At 44.9% G+C, this 16,729-nt stretch overlaps 1 protein-coding gene across 2 annotated transcripts in view; it reads left to right on the top strand.

The window, feature by feature from the left end:
* The first annotated feature begins 3,007 nt into the window (after window positions 1-3,007).
* Window positions 3,008-16,729, top strand: part of PTPN21 (protein tyrosine phosphatase non-receptor type 21) — a 55,035-nt gene continuing 41,313 nt past the window's right edge. For both annotated transcript variants that reach the window (XM_066607586.1, XM_066607587.1), the window contains exon 1: window positions 3,008-3,332. The gene's annotated coding sequence lies outside the window, so the exon portion shown is untranslated. The remainder of the gene's footprint in view (window positions 3,333-16,729) is intronic.

A 16,729-nucleotide genomic window follows, 5' to 3' on the forward strand; every position in this document is an offset into this window, starting at 1 on the left:
AGAGGGATCTGTTATCCGAACCATCCATCGTGACAAGATCGCAAAGTGCTGTTAACTTCATGGCAAGCTGAGTCCTTGTGAAGGCGACCAGGCCTGCCATGGATTTCCTCCCATTTAAGCCTTGTCTGGGCCGATACTTTGAAGAATTGTGGGTTCATGTGCCGCAGCTAAATGTTGGGGCATGCCTGGAAACAGATCCCCTTTAATGAAGTCTTGGGGTAGCCCATCTCTATTGGGTTTTTGTGTATTTTTTGTATCAGGGACTTTTTAACACATGTAAAAAAACAACTTGTCAACATTCCTAGGAGAAAGTGTGGGCAGGTTGAGAGCTTGTGACAGCGCCTGTGTGGTAAACAATGAGTAATCTGTCAGCAATGTGGAGCACATATTTCACATCCTCGGGAGCGGACTCATCTCTAGGACACTAAATCTGCCGCCTTCATATAACGGCCTACCTGGCCTCGGAGGGCACATCAGGATACTGCTCCCTAGCCACGAGGCTTACACTCTATAGGGTTAGGTAAACAACTAAATGGAAAGGAAATCCTCCTGTCACATTTTCTTCCTTGTGGAAATGATGGAAAAGTTGTTCTTTACTGTCTAAACAATTAACTAGCCCTTTTTATAGTTCCATGGGAGAGATTTATGGAACTGTCCAAAAAAATATATCTTTATTGCCCACAGCAACCAATCACAATTCAGCTTTCATTTTCCCAAACCACTATAAGGCTGACTTCACACAAGAATAAGCGGAATTGCGCATGTCTTACCACAACTTTTTTGTGTGTACTTTATTGAACTTTTTCTGCCCACAGAACGCATTGATTTGTGTGCGTCAATCAAACATATTAATTGAAATGTCTAATTAGTTTAAGATCAATTCTTTTTGCAGCGCAATTACGCAGTGTTTTACGCATCTCTTTGCGTATTGCACACGCATTTGTGCAGCCCCTCATTGACTTCTATGAGGACTTTCGGTGTGCAAATGTGCAGAAAGATAGGGCATGTTCTATCTTTTTTTGTGGATTTCCATTAGAAATTCCGTATAATTTACAGTACAAGCCAAGTCGAGTTTTCAGAAATTTAAAGCACATTGCGGATCCTAAGGTCACTCTCACACAGCCTGCTTTTTACTGCAATTAGCGCAGCATTTCAAACAACGCTTACATTGATTTCAATGGGGTCTCGCAGAGTAGCGCTCGATTTATAAGTGCCATCTGCTCTATTTTTATGCATTTTAGTGCTTATTAACACACCTCGTCACAGTGATGGGCTGCATTAAAAAATCCTGACAAACTATGCAGCATGCATTCAAAAAGGTTGCACAAAATCACGGTAAAACGCAGTATTTTGTGAAGGCATGCGCGAGAGCAGCCTTAGGTCGTTTCACATGGCCGAGAAAATCGCACAAGATTTATGCATTGCAAGGTGCACAAATCTTGCTCAAATATGAACCCCATTCTTGTGAATGAGGTCATACACATGAACAATTTTCTTCCCACATTGCGGCACAGGAAAAAATTGCGGCACATCCTATCTTTGGGCTTGCCATCGCATTGTCCATTGTTTTTAATGAGGAGATTGAAAACAATGGTAGACAATCCGTGATCTTCTGCTGCAGCTGACAGCGGCGGAGGGTCGATACTTCCCCGAAGTGATGCCTCGCATCCACGGCAAAATCACATGTTGGGGAGCGCAATATTGGGCCATGATTCACGGCCTGATATCATACTTGCATGTATGACGTTAGCCTTAGGCCTCATGTCCAAATTGTGGATTCCGTGGGTGAAATCCGCATTCAATTTTGCCCATAGGGAATCATTGGTCATCTGCAGTCAATTAAATTGAATTTTGCACCCGCGGATGGCATTTTAATCGATTTGCGTTTTTCACGCGCAGGAAAAAAAACGCATCATGTTCCATTTTTACCGAGTATTCCACGCGGATTGGCCACATAACTAACTATGGCCGCCTGCACACGGGCGGAAATCCCGCGGCGGGATTTCCGCCGCTCAAAGCCTGCATAGGAGTGCATTACAATACGCACTCCTATGCAGATGGCCACGGTGTGGACGCGCGAAATGTCGCGCGGCAAGCAAACCGCGGCATGTCCTATTTTTGTGCGGGGCTCACAGAGCCTCGCACAGATACGTCACTCACCCGGCCGCCGGCTCCGGTCTGCGCATGCGCCGTCTGCCGGGCAGCTGGCACATGAAAGAGCCGGGGCCGCCGGGCGCGGGCGAGTACGCGCTCGTCTCTGCAGGCGCTCGGGTCGGGTCCCACGGCGAGAATTCTCGCCGCCGGATCCGACTCGCTCGTCTGCAGGCGGCCTAAAGGTGGGGATATCCGCATGCAAAAAAAATTACCATTTAAAGCAAATCCGCACGGAAACCCTTTAAATACAAGAGTTAAATTCCTCAGCTGATCTGCAATTAAAAATGCAGCAAAATCTTCCCCTTTTAGGTAGGAATTTACGCTGCAAAGTGCAGGTATTTTTATTGCGCAGTGCCCGCAGCGTTTACGGCCTGTGAAGGTTATCCGCAGACAGTTTCATACATCCCCCTTATGTGTTTCTGGGAGAGCCGAGTCCTAAACGGTAGTCCATTATTATTACATCTCCACAAAGTTCATCAGCCACCTTTCCCAGACTCCTGAAAGGCATATTGCCCAATTCCGTGATGGTGCATCCCCTCCGCAGACCAGCTCATAACCAGGCAGAGTCGCGGACTCCAACTCTCAGCATGCCTGCCACATGTAGATGGGAGACACCAAGGCCACCACACATTTGTGCATCAGTCATGGGATGCTGGGAGTTGTAGTGCGGTTAATATCTATTTTCACCATTCCCATGACACATATTTCTTCTACTGCCCTCTATTTCTGTAATGTCCCAGGGCTGGAGGAGAGCAGCTGTCCCAGCACTGACATTCCCGCTGCCTGGCATTCCAACCTCCTGACATCATGGGCAGCAGCAGGCACATATCTACACAAGACCACATATTCCTCCGCGCGGCACTACATCTTTCTTTCCTTCACTCTCTTTCGTAGTGCCAAGTCTTCCTTGCCCAGGACAGCTGGTACTCTACCGTGTGCGGACCTAGGTGGAACTATTTCATAGCAAAAGCTTTTTTGGACGGTTTACCCCCGGGGCCTCATCACAGAGCGCAGTGATCTGCTGCCAGCTCTCCCAGACAGGAAGTGAGTAGAAGTGTTGAGAGGTGCTGCAGCAGGACTGTGCAGAGTGGGGTGCCCCGTGTAATGTGGACCGAGGACCAGGCTGCCTCCTAGTACCGAGAGCAGAAGAGCAGCTCAGCCCTGGATCTGTGCAGCAGGTAGGTGCTCCTGGCAGCTGCTGTGTGCCCCATGGAGTGGACTTCATCCACTGTATGTGTTCTGCACTCCATGGAGTGATACTTTGTAGAAGCTGTATACCTGACAGAGTGATACACTGGATCTGGGCTGCTGGAGGGTCACAGGGAGGAGAGGTAAAGCAGTATATAGGTTCAGGGTGGGGGTGGGGGTGGGGACTTTCTTGGAAGTCTAGAAGGGCTTTTCATCGATCTATATTAAGAGCTGTGGCTTTAGCAGGGGGATCCAGGTCTTGGCAGGGCAGCCTGTCCCCTCTAGGTGCTCCAACAGATCTGGGCTCTTCTGACAGCTGGGGGGGTTGCTGTTTGTCAGGATCTGGACTGGTGTTATTGTCAGCTTTCATAGTCATTCCTCTAACTTCCACCATTTGTTTGACTCTAAACTCCACTGTTTGCTATTGTGTGATACTGACTGGTATCTGGGAGTCAATAAGGGGTCAGCATTCCCAGTCTGTACAGAATTGTCTCTATTGTTACGCTGAACCGTCTCGCTTACGGAACAATCACTGATGCATTGATTTTTGATTGAATGTAATGGATGTCTTACACTTTATCTGATCACTACACTGTAAACTATGATCTGCTACATGTAAATATTACAGTCAGGCAATATAAACAAAGTATCAATGTGTCTGTTTAAGATTTGCTACATTTCCGGGAGCAAAATGCCCAGTGGTGTCTGCAGACAGGACCTATTAGCATGGCTCTGGATGAGTGCTGGTGTCTGCTAGAACCAGAGCACACCAGAAATGCTATGTGTGCTCCTCATCAGTGTGTTGGAAACATTTTACAATGTACATTCCCCCCCCCCCCCTTTTTTTTTTTTTACTCTCCTCTTGTTTTTGGCTTAAAGACTAAAGATCAAACACTGAAGTGTGAATGAGCCCTTACTGTGTGAATGGACCTAATATCTGTATGAGGAGGGTATTCTGACAACAGCAGCTCTGGTCAGGCTTTTGCGGTGGACCTTTTATAGGGAAGAGTTGGGACTTACTAGGAGAATTGTTCCCATTCTGTAATGCGATCACCTATAAGGCTACTTTCACATGGGTGAGTGCGATATGGGGCCATGAAACTTGGCTCAATATTGTGCTTAGCGACATGTGATATCACCGTATATGCAAGGCGATTTTGTGTTATTACCACCTTGCAACACTTCAGGGAAGTAGCGACCCTCTGGCATAGCTCACAGCCGAGGCGTAGGATTGCGCAGTGTGTTTCCTATTGTTTTCAATGGGAAGCATTGCACTTGCTTGCGCATAGTATGTGATGCTTTGCTAGCCCCATTTAAAACAATGGGCTTAAGATCTGGTTAACACAGCAGATTTTGGTGCAGATTCCTCAGCAAATGTACGTCCTACAGGTTTTCATGAGGTTTTCCAGGGAAATACTATTGATGACCTATTCTCAGGATCAGTCCTCAATAGCTGATCAGCTAGAGCTCAGCGTCCCTGCTGATCAGGTACCTGCTGCCAATGCTGCTGCACACAGGTGTACAAAGTGGAAGCTGCTTCTCTCACCCCAGTGTAGTAGCCAGTGCGTGTAATTGCAGGCTGGGGTATCATTAAAATTAATGGTAGCTGTACCTACAGTTACATATGCTGGCCACTACACATGAAGTAGAGCAGCAGCTTTCGCTCTGTACCCTTGTGTGTTGCAGTGCTGATTGGCTGGGGTCCACAGTGGTAGACTCTAGCCGATCAGCTATTGATTACCTAAGGGGATCAAGTGAAGATTTTGTCCCTTGCTTCCTCAGTGACATTTGGGGAAATTCATTAAGCTGAAAGAATGTCCTTTGTCGCCCATAGCAGTTAATAAGAGCTCATCTTTCATATATTAATTAGCTGTAGTAAAATGAAAGCTGAGCTTAGATTTGTTGCTATGGGCAATAATGGATATTCTATGGACTCTCTCACCCAAGAGTCTTTTTTGCACCGCACACATATCTCCCATGCAGGAGCATGCAGCAAATACGCAATGTATTGTATACTTGCTGCATGCCGACAATCCCCATACACTATCTTGGCATATATACGCATGTAATACGCACCAAGATAATGCATACTGCCATCTTTTTGTGCATGGATTTTGCAAGTATGAGGCACATTTGACAATCAGTGTGAAGATTGGTACTATGTATTACATGGTAATATATGCTCGTGTGAGGGAGCTCTTACTAGAACCTCAAAGTAAAAGCCTTTCTTTGAGAAGACACTCCAGCTTCTTCTAGTTGGTATGAATAACACCAATGTCATTGAGTTCATGAAACAGCACTATTGACTTGCAAACAATTTTGACTGCATAAGCTGCCATCAAGCTCTGCGTTGGATCGCTCGTCGCATGTTCTGATGGATATTCCTGGAAATGTATTAACAAGGACTGTGCGTCATTGTGGGCATCCATCAGAAAAAGCTCTTTCTTTGAAAAGTTGCACATCTTTCTGAAAAAGGGGCTTCACATTGCTGACTTCTGGTGTTTGGAAAGCTCTGAAAAACAAGCTGCACAACTGACTGGAGCGTCCGAACACACCATAGCTGACATTTATAACTTTTTTCTTGTACTAACATCGTTTTGCTCAGTGGCAGCGGTGATTATGTTCAAATTGGTGAGTCTTGTTTTAGTTACAAAATAAAGTACTATTGTGGTTGTTTCCTGGATCGTGAAATATGGGTCTTTGGGATTGTGGACATCTCAGCAATGTCAGGTGATGGATATTTGGAAGTTGTTCCTGACAGAAGTCCTATTTAACGTGTGATGCATCCAGGTTAGTCCGTGCTGCCTACAACTGTACTCGATCAACACTGAATTTCAGCCATGGACTTTTCAAGCTCGGTGATCCAAAATTTCTATTCGTTTCTCCGAATGGTGTGCACATGCAACATATGTAGTGTCTTACTGGAATAATTTTTTTAGGCTTGTACGAAGATGCAAATGGGTGTTCTTCCTGATTTGCTTCCAACATATCTCACACAATTCATGTAGAGAGATTGGTCCGGCAAAGACATATTTAAGCGTTCATTCACATTAGCACTGGAGTTTCCATCTGCAATCTTCGTCGTTGATTGCCAATAGAAAATAGGATGAAATAGTGTAGCAAGTTGTACTATTTTGTCCTGTAAATTCCAGTGAAATTCCATACGGTGCACCGGAAATTGAATGGACCCCCTTATTGTCAATGGGGGTCTGCTTGGCACCGCTCGGTTCTGTAATAAGAGAGAACGATTTCACCAGGGTTGTGCTGTTTTCCTGCTCCTTGAATGGTGCAGGAAAACTGAACTCCAAAAACTGATGTGAACAAGCATTAACACTACGGCCCCCTGCACATGGGCGGAAATTCCGCAGCAGGCCCGCTGCCATAGGATTGCATTAGAAAACACAATTCTAGGAAGATGGCCGCGATTTGTCTGCATAAAATCACATGCGGAGAACAAATCGCGGCATGTTCTATTTCTGTGCGGGTCTCGCAGAGGTCCGCACAGAAATGTCAGTAGTGCCAGGCCGGCTCCGCTCAGCGCATGTCCCGGCAGCCGGCATTTCGCGGAGCCACGGGAGCAGGTGAGACCCGCATTGGTCCCTGCAGGGGCGCGGGTCGGATCCCGCTGCGAGAATTCTCGCAGCGGATCCGACCTGGCCGTCTGCAGTAGCCTACTTGTGCATGCTGCGGAGCAGGTTCCTGTTTAGGATTACGCAGTGTGATTTATGTTTGTTTATAGTCACTAAAAATATTGGATATATACATTTTATGTTTTTAGGGATGATCTTCACTTGATCCTCAGGAGGATCGGTCATGGATAGTATTTCCCTGGAAAACCCCTTTAAACGGGGTTGTCTTGTTACCGGACAACATCCCTTTAATAGAGCTGTTTGTAGTAAAATATACTTACCGCTTGCTGACTCTGGAATCCAGAGCTGTAGTCTCGCTTTGGTTCCGGCATTTGTTGTGACAGTGGCTGTCACCAGAGGTCAGGTGACCTCTGCAGCCAATCAGAGGCTTCAGTGTTATCACTCTTCTCCTGGCATCAGAGCTCACATTCTGGGTGCCATGATGCCAGCAGTTCAGGAATGTGACAGTGCAGCAGTTACCCGAATTCAGTGACAACTGCTGTTACAACAAACGCTGGGATTGCAATGCTGGAACAGGGCAGCGGCGGAGGGGTAACTATAGCTCTGATTATTTTATCCTAATAAAGGGATTTTGTCTAGTAACCAGACAACCCCTTTAATGGAATTTTATTTCACTGTCTATATGGTATGGGATTTTTTTTTTGGTGCACAAATCTGAAATTGGGGTGTGAAGAAAAAAAATGACTAGTTAGTTCTTGATGCGGATTTGCCCCATTGATTTGTGTTGTAAACCCATGTGTAAGGCCGCCTTCACAGGGGCGAGAAACTCGAACATTGCAAGACAAACAACTCTCACACAAATATGAACCCCATTCCTTTGAATGAGGTCATACACATGAATGATGTTTTCCTGCATGGCAGTTTAGCTGCGGAGTACCGCCACAGATTTTGAGGTGGAATTATCAAGGAAAAATCCAACACAGATTCAGCAGAGTCACCATAGACCAACCTGTGGCTTTCCAGCTGTTACAAAACTGCAACCAACTTTGCCCATCCTGACAGTTACAGAAGATGTATTTTTGCCACAGCCGGAGGGCTATATGTCAGAGCCCCCTGCTATAGGTATGCTTCGATTTTCTTTATGCACCCCTAATTTAAAGATGCAGATGTGTGAACAACGCATATAAAAAAGCTATCCAACCCCCCCAAAATGGTTTAGAACTGGTTCAGGGTGGTGGAAAAACATTCATAAGTTATACTTGCCCGACTGCTCCCCCACCGTTCCTGCTACAGCAGCAGTGATGTTTTGTCACCGGGACATTACAGGCTGTAGGTAATCACCAGTCAAAGTGAGCCAATTACTGCCTGTAGTCGTTGTGTCCCTGTTTGGTGCCATCACAACTGTGTCAAGAAGCAGCGAGGAACTGTTAGAGAGCTGAGGTAAGACTTTTACTAGTCTTCCACCACCATGAGCAAGTTTAAATCTGTTTTTGGGGGCCCATATAACTTTTTTAAGTTGTATCCAACACCTACTGTCAGTGAGATAACTGAACATCTTTAGTGGTGCACCAGCAATGGTGCCACCAGTAGAATGCATTTGTAAAAATTCACCATAAATGTTCCAATTTTGCCCCTACCCCAGATCTGGCTGTTGGCTGATTATAAAATTGGGGGGCTAAAATAAATCTGTGGTTGGTTAGGCTTTAGTAAAGATGCAAATTTATGACGAATAGTTGTATGTTTGAAAAATCATATCTGGCATTTCCATCATAAAAAATTGCAGCCTATATAAAATAATTGTAAGGAGGCACACAAGTCAGAAGTGTATCCAAAGACTAGGAACACTATAGGCCACATTCAGGCTAATATATTTTAACTCCATGCTAGGACCATAATATGGAGCTAATGTAAATCTATAGGGCATCGCAAGGCTGTATTTTTTTTCTTTTTTTTTTGACAGTTTTTTAAAAATCTCTGAGCAATCTACTTTTTTGCATATTTGCCTCCACATTTTTTTTTTTTTTTTTTAATCAGCAAATATTGCTAAATATTTGTCCAACATAATATAATAGTATCAAGGCAGATACGGGTCAAAAAGGATGCCATAAGCATGTAATATCTTTTGAAATGCATCCATAATATGAATCCGGTTTTATATGCTCATATGAAACCAGCCTTATAGGAAAGTCATCTTTCACTCCTGTGCTTAGCTCAAAAAAGTTGATCAAATACTGCATGTCTGATTCTAGTCTTGTTCTTAATTTTAGTTTTTTGTTTTTTTTTTCTTTTCCTGCACTAAATTTTAGCCAAATATGAAAATGAGTCCAATATAAAACCCTATAACAATGTTTTACCATTCTTTAGGCTCCATGTTTTGATAGGTGTTTTCTGGGACTCCCATGTTAATGGATAGATAAGATCTTCAGGATAGATAATATCCTCGCAGCGTCGGGAAACCTTTTTTGCTAGGATGGAGGGTTAGGGTTAGTTTCTGTGTTAGGCTTATATTATTTGGTGTAAGTACTTCCATTCTACCACGGCCCCGCTGTAAGATGGAACGATTTACAGCTAATTATATAAGCCTAACACTGAAACGAACTCTAACCCTACATTCCAGCTATAACTAAATCTCCACGCTGCGAGGATCTTGCAGCAGACAGCCAATCAGGACCTTTGGGGGTGTTACTTACCGCTTAGCTGTCACTCAAGGTCTCCACCCATTGTTCTGATGGAGACATAATACAATAGTACCCAGGAGATTCTCTCTTCTTTTCTGCATGAATACCATGCATATAAACTGCATATTTTTACTTCTGCCATAAACTCATATATGGACCAAAATAGGACATGCTGCATTTTTTTCCACACATGTGAAAAACATGTTTCACTACCCCAGTGCAACGCTTTTATTTATCTACTTTATTCACAGCAGATTTACTATTACAAATATGCCAGTTTTCTGGCTCAAATTACACCAGAAACTGTTTTGCATGCTTTGTACTGTACAAGCATCACATTCTTTATGATGTGCTTTAGAAACTTTTACAAACTTATTTTGCTGTGACTGAAAATAGGGAGCTCTATGGGAAAGGGGCATGGCCTAATTTTGGTGCACAACTGGCATAAGCTAAGCCAACTAATGGGTGTTGTGAAGTTGGACAGAAGTGTCTAAGACCGTGTTTTCAAGTGCTGCCTGCTCTATTTTCGTGTGTTTTAGCGCTTTTCAATGCACCTCATCACAATGATGGCGTATGTTAAAAAAACGCTGTACAATGCATTCAAAAACGCCACTGAAAATCGTGGTAAAATGCTGTGATTTTGAACTCTGCATTTTGTGAACTAAAAATGCGCCAGATTTATCATTTAGCCTGAGTCACTGTTGATCTGGCACATGTTAAGACTGTTTGCATTAACTGTAAGACAGTATTAATGTATATTGTAAAAGTATATACTTATCTGGGCCTGTCTTAACAGTTGTCATACAGCTATATTAGGCCCTGCTCGCATCTGCATTGGAGCTCCGCCTGGGGAAAATGCTTGGCGGCATGCGGAGATCCCGGCGGTCCCCATTATAATAAATATGGGTCATTGGATACTATGTGTCCAGCACATGCTACATCCGGTGCTTTCAATATTTTTGTTCGGCAAATATGGCTGAGCTAAGCAACGGAAATATAGCTGTAGTCTGAAAGGGACCTTATTCCCTGTATATAAGACGTCTGTCTTAATCAAAATTGGGAAATGTGATAAGGAGCAGGATTTGTAATATGCAGAGGTGAAGCCTGAAGCCCCAATCCAAAACTTGTATACTCTCACTGAGGCTGCTTATAGATGAGCCAATTCTCGTTTGAACAAGCCAGTGACATCACCACTAGCTCGATCGGTCGTGCAGTCTGTTTAGGCCCCCTCCCCTGTCCACGGCCATTGCGGAATATCGCCAGCGATATTCTGCCGCGGAAGACAAGGGTTAAGCGCTGACATGTCTCAGTGGTGAGCCTATCTGACAGCAAAGAATCGCGGCATGCCGCGATTTAGATCCCGCTCGTGGACGCCGCTGCTGCGCTTTCCATTACAACGCTACGGAAAACTTCACACCCATGGACATGCAGCCTTAGACAGGCAGACACATCGTTGGCTTATTCAAAGGAGTATCATTCAGTCTTTTACATTCACTGTATAAGATAATGTGAGAGACTGGACAACATGTGGACGAGCCTATGATGAATTGTATGCCTGCATAAAATAAATGCCGAATGAAAACGAACTATTCTTGTTCATCCTTGGCTCGTGTTTAGATGGAATGATCATTCACTTTCGCTTGTTTGAATGATTTTTTTTCTAATGTAATCATTTCGTTTAAAATCTTCTTTAGGCAACTGGCATCAATTGTGCTCTGTATGCTTCAAAGGAAAGGTCAGACCCTCGCCATTTACAAGTATCTGCTTTTGCTTTTAGCTTGCATCAAGAGGTGTAGAAAATAAGGGGGAATCCTCTGATTTTAAACAGCCTCGTAATCTCTTGACATGGAATGACTGTTGGGCGCATATGTGTATTACGCAGAAGTGATGATCATTCGGTGAATGGAGGTGATGCGGGCCGGATATCCCTTTCCAGAACACAGTATACAGGCAGTCACTCAAAGATTGATAGACTCCTGTTTACACAGGCCGACAGCTAAGTGAGCTAAAAGCCAAGTAAACTCCAACAAATGAGCGATTTGCCGCTCAGTGCCCTGACGGCAGCTGCTTGTACAAGGGGTAACTATTGCCCGAATTTCCTGTTTCCAGTGATTTATTTAGGCAATAATGGCCCCTGTAAAGGTACCTTCATACATTGTAACAAAGTCTTGTGATTGTAGAGAGAATTGTGTTTCTCTACACTGATACAATGTAATTTCCCTCTAATGGAGGTCATTTTGATCAATCAGATGTTGTATTTGACCCGCTCCAAATGTTCTGTTTGCTCTCAGGACACGATTATTGTTAAAAGGTTACCCGGGTCCTGCAGTCTTTGGGTACACCATTACGTTAAATGAGCAGATCTTATGGATATGTCTGTTAAGGGGTCGATGTATCATGGGAGTCCAGATGGAGTTGTACTGGGGATGCTCTGCCCTGCTCTGCTCTGAGATTCCCTTTGGGACAATGCAAAAATATGATGTTTAAAAAAAGAACCAGGTTGTAAACCAATATGACCCCCTACTTCTTGTGCCTGGTATGAGCTGTGTCCAGCTTGATGCATACCAGTGTCTGTATCCTTCACCCTGCTGATGAGTTAGAGCTGATGTTCTGGAACATTCCATGAATTATCAGGGCCGCTTCCTGTAGGGCAGATCTGCAGAGGTGACGACCCTGCTGTGTTATTTAGGTGTGGTCCAATGTTATTAGCTCTCTGCCAGCTTCACCTCTGCAGTGAGTGGGCACTGAGTCACGGGTCTTGTGCTTTATTATTTTTCCCTCTGCAGCCGCTCAGCTTGGCAATAACTGAACCTCTACTTGGCAGCTGAATGAACCCACAAGAATTTGGTGAGTGTGATGGAGAGCTAGGAGGCTCGCCTCCAAGACGGGGCTATGTGCTTGCTGCTAAGTTACGCCAGGCAACAAAGCAGATCAGTATAGTATCACTGCCCCCGCTGTACCGTTATTGTATCAAGAAGGCACCTAAAGAGAATCTCCACCCGTTATCAACTCATTTTTAGTTTCATACTTCTCTGGAGATTACTTTCTTAATATCCAGGGCAAGTGCAGGGTCTTTAAAAGGGTGGTTTCCAAAGCTGGGTAATGTGACATTTTTTTTTTTCATTAAGCCATGTCTCAAACTCTGCCAAGTCCCCTTAGTGCCCCCCACAGTGCCGATTTGCCAATGTATCAAAGTTCAAATAAGCTGTAATATTGGCCTTATTAGCTGCTCCCAGAAACAGAACTAGTGTGTCTGACAGCCATCCCAACAACATTGTACAGGAGTGATAGTCGGCCAGGGAATGGAGGCGGGGCGCGCCAGAGATCTCTTCCAGACGCCGTCTCCATTCACATTGAACTGTTTACACAAAGTGAGAAGTCTCTGGCTAGTTGCTTCGATTCAGTGAGCTGAAACAAAGCGGTTACTGACTACTGAGCCAATTCTCCTTCAGTGTCCTGTCGGTGGCTTCGTGTAAATGGGACCCCTATTGCCGAAAATCGCTGTTTTAAGCAATTTGTTTGAGGGATAATCGTCCTGTGTTAAACGTACCTTTTAGAAATGGCTGAAAAGAATTGTCACCAACTTGATGGAGAACAACTCCAGGATTTACTGGGGATTTAAGTTTGTTCTTGTGCAGTATTTATTGCCCTATTGGTAATACATAATCATGGGTATAGAGTGTAATGGGCTGTGGCCCTAGTGGTGAAAGGGGCCACTTTGTATTCAGAGACTCTTGGACTTGGTACAGTTACAGTTTTACATAATGAGAAACTGATAGCTGAATTCTATAAGGTTGAATGAGCGCATCTGTCACCAATTTTATTGGTTCTATTATGATTCCCAGAAATATGAGCTGTCTGTAGAAATGATGTTCAGAGCAGTTTCTGTACCCCGGATGACCTGCAGCAATAGTAAGTTAAGGTCCATTTAGACACAACGATTATCGCTCAAAAAATGTATTTTGAGTGATAATTGTTGTGTCATTTACATCGCAAGATGGTCGCTCAAACTTTGAGCGATCACCTTGTGCTCCGGAGGATGCAGAGAACAAGCAGGGGGCCGCTTGTTCGCTGCATCCAGCTGTTCCCTGCTGGAACGGGGGATGCAGAGGACAAGCGGGATGTCCTTGCTTGCCTTCTGCATTCAGCTGTTCCCTGCTCGGAGCGCCCGGCTGTTATACAGCCAAGCGCTCTGCGCGGAGGATGCAGAATACAAGCGGGTGGCCCTGCTTGTCTTCTGCATCCAGCTGTTTTCTGCACGGAGCACCCGGCTGTTATATAGCCGAGTGCTCCATGCGGGGTATGGAGAACAGAGCTGGACAGCTGCGTTCTTCATACCCTGCCTGTCATCAGGGAGCGGAATACAGCTGAAACAATAGTATTAGCTGTATCCTGCTGTGAATCCCTGATGAGGCTGATCGCTGTCTTTCAGCACGCTGCAGACAACGATGAGTGATGGGAGAACGAATACTGCACGATGTCAGTGCAGCTACACACAACGATTATCACTCAAAAGATGGCTTGAGTGTTTTTTTGAGCAATAATCGTTGTCTCTAAATGGGCCTTAACTCTGCCGCAGATTAGGATTTTAGTATTTAGCAGAATTGGGATTGGCAAACTTTTATTGCGTATTGACTGTCTTGTGGACACACTTGAAGGGCTTGCACAATATGCGGTGCTAGAAGCCCATTGGATTCTGTTGCGTCACTCACACCTGCCTTTTTTTTTCCCATGCTCATGCAAAAAAAAAGTTGCATGTCCTATTTTGGTGCCTTTTATGTGGGTAATACACACCAATATAGGCAATGGGAATTTGACATAAGCAGCAAGTATACATGTTACATGTGTATCTGCTGTGTAATGCGTATTTATGTGCGTTACATACGTCTGTGTAAGTGTGCCCTAACAGCTTAGCGGAACCTCCATAATGCAGGAGGGGAACATGTTCTTTAAATAAGATGACTGTATAGTGTCTGGTGTAAAGATGACAGTTTGCATAACATAAATCACTAGAGGAAACTCTGGGTTACGCTGAACAAGCAGGGAATGTTGGGAGATTTCAATTCTGAAGCTGTAGAACTGGGAGTGGAGTTCTGGAGTAGTAATACAGGATGTGATTCGGTGCAGGGTGATTAATTTAAGGGAACCTCAGTTATGCTGTCCAAACTGCAGGCATCATGTTATAGAGCAGGGGTGGGCAAAGCAGATGGTTATATAGTTTTATGGGGAAAGATTCAGTATAACTTGTGTTTTTATCCATTTACACCTCTGTTCATTCCGAGCTGAGCAGTCCAATGGGTGGTCCTATTAACCCTTCCCAACTCAATTTGTATCCTGGTTTTCCTAGGGGGGGCTTACTCTTTATCTGCCGTTATACAACGGTGCTATATGCTGGCTAAAGCCAGTACTGCATGAGGTGACACGTTGGATAGGCTCTGACAGCAGGGAGGCTGACAATATACAGTAAGAGAACCCTGACGGATGTCTTCCAACATTGGAGCTGTACAGCTTTAAATCCTAATGTCTTCAGAGGTCACAGTGGATTGGAAAGGGTTAATGATTGACAGCTATCTGTATGACTATGGTATATACAGAAGGAGCTGTCAATCACTGATAGGGCCACCCACCGGACTGTTCAGCTTAGAAAAAGCAGAGATGTAAAATCAATAAAATTATACTAAATCTTTCCAAATAAAACTATATATCGGTCTGCTCTATAACATGATGCCTGCAGTTTGGACAGCATAAGGCATAACGCCTGTCCACGGGTGTTATTGCATTGCGTTCCCTGCTGCGATAATCTGGCCGCGGGGAACTCAGCGCAAGCTTTCCATAGAAATTCTCCGCTCGCGAGCGGCAAATCGCAGCATGCTACGAATTGCCGTGATTCTCTGCGGTGAGCCTATAGCCCCCTGTCCCCGGTGAATCACGCCAGCCGACGCTTTCCATAGCATTGCTATGGAAAGTGCCGGCCCCTGTCCACGAGCGGAGAATCACGGCGATTCTCGGCTCGTGGCGGGCAATTCGCAGCGTGCTGCGAATTGCCCCGATTCCCTGCGGCCAGCCTATCTATCAGAAAGGGCTGACCGGGGGAAATTCGGCTTCTGCTTTCAGGCGGCTCCCTCGGCAGAGATCTGCCGCGGAACCTCGCAACGCCCATGGACAAGGGGGCCTATCTGTCAGATAGGCTCACCGCGGAGATCCATCTGCTGGCTCCGGCTCCTGGGCAGCGGCTCCCGCTGCGGAATACCGCAACGCCCGTGGACAGGCAGCCTAACTGTGCTGACGCTCCCTTTAGAGAGTACGCTCCATGAAGATAACTTATTCCTTATCTACAGCATAGGGAATACGTATTTGATAAGCGGGAGTCTTGTCTGCAGGGACCCCCACTAAAATCGAAGGTGGGCGTCCTGAGTGTACTGGAATTAATGGAGCCATGGTCATTCGTGTGTACTACCCCTCCGTTCATTTCAAAGATAGCAGAGTACAAGCGCTTGGCCATCTCTAGCAGTTCCATTTAAATGAATCGCGCAGCAGTATGCACCCATGACCTCCACTCCATTTTTGTGTTCCCCATTGTAGTTGGAGGGGGTCCCAGTGGTCAGATCCCCACGAATAGGACACCTATTTCCTATGCTGTAGATAGGTGATAAACTCCTTTTGTGGAAGAACTCCTTTGATGAGTGCAGCTCTGGAGTAAAATGTTTGATGTAACTCAAGATCTGCACAGGGTAACTAATGTACATATTCTCCTATGTGGCCACACCCTTTTGTGATTGGACCATATCGCGGAAGTACTATTCATGTAATTCCCTGAAATATTCATCTTACATAATCCTGCATGTAAATTCTATGTATTTTCTCAACCTCTTTTTGGGCTCCGGGCATGGCCTGGATACTATAATAACAGTCGTGACTCATGTCTGACTATAAATATATCTCACCTGTTATCGCGCGGTTACATAACTGTGAATCTATAGGGTGTGTAATTATGTTACCGGGATGTCGCTGATCACTCATGGCTGGAATGCACTTATTAATGAAGGTGATGATATCGGAGCTGCTTGTCAGATGTTTCTCTTCTCTGGTATCAGCGGACTGGGGGTTTGGAAGGATATA

Source organism: Eleutherodactylus coqui, chromosome 6 (genome assembly GCF_035609145.1).
Source record: "Eleutherodactylus coqui strain aEleCoq1 chromosome 6, aEleCoq1.hap1, whole genome shotgun sequence".
NCBI lineage: Eukaryota > Metazoa > Chordata > Amphibia > Anura > Eleutherodactylidae > Eleutherodactylus > Eleutherodactylus coqui.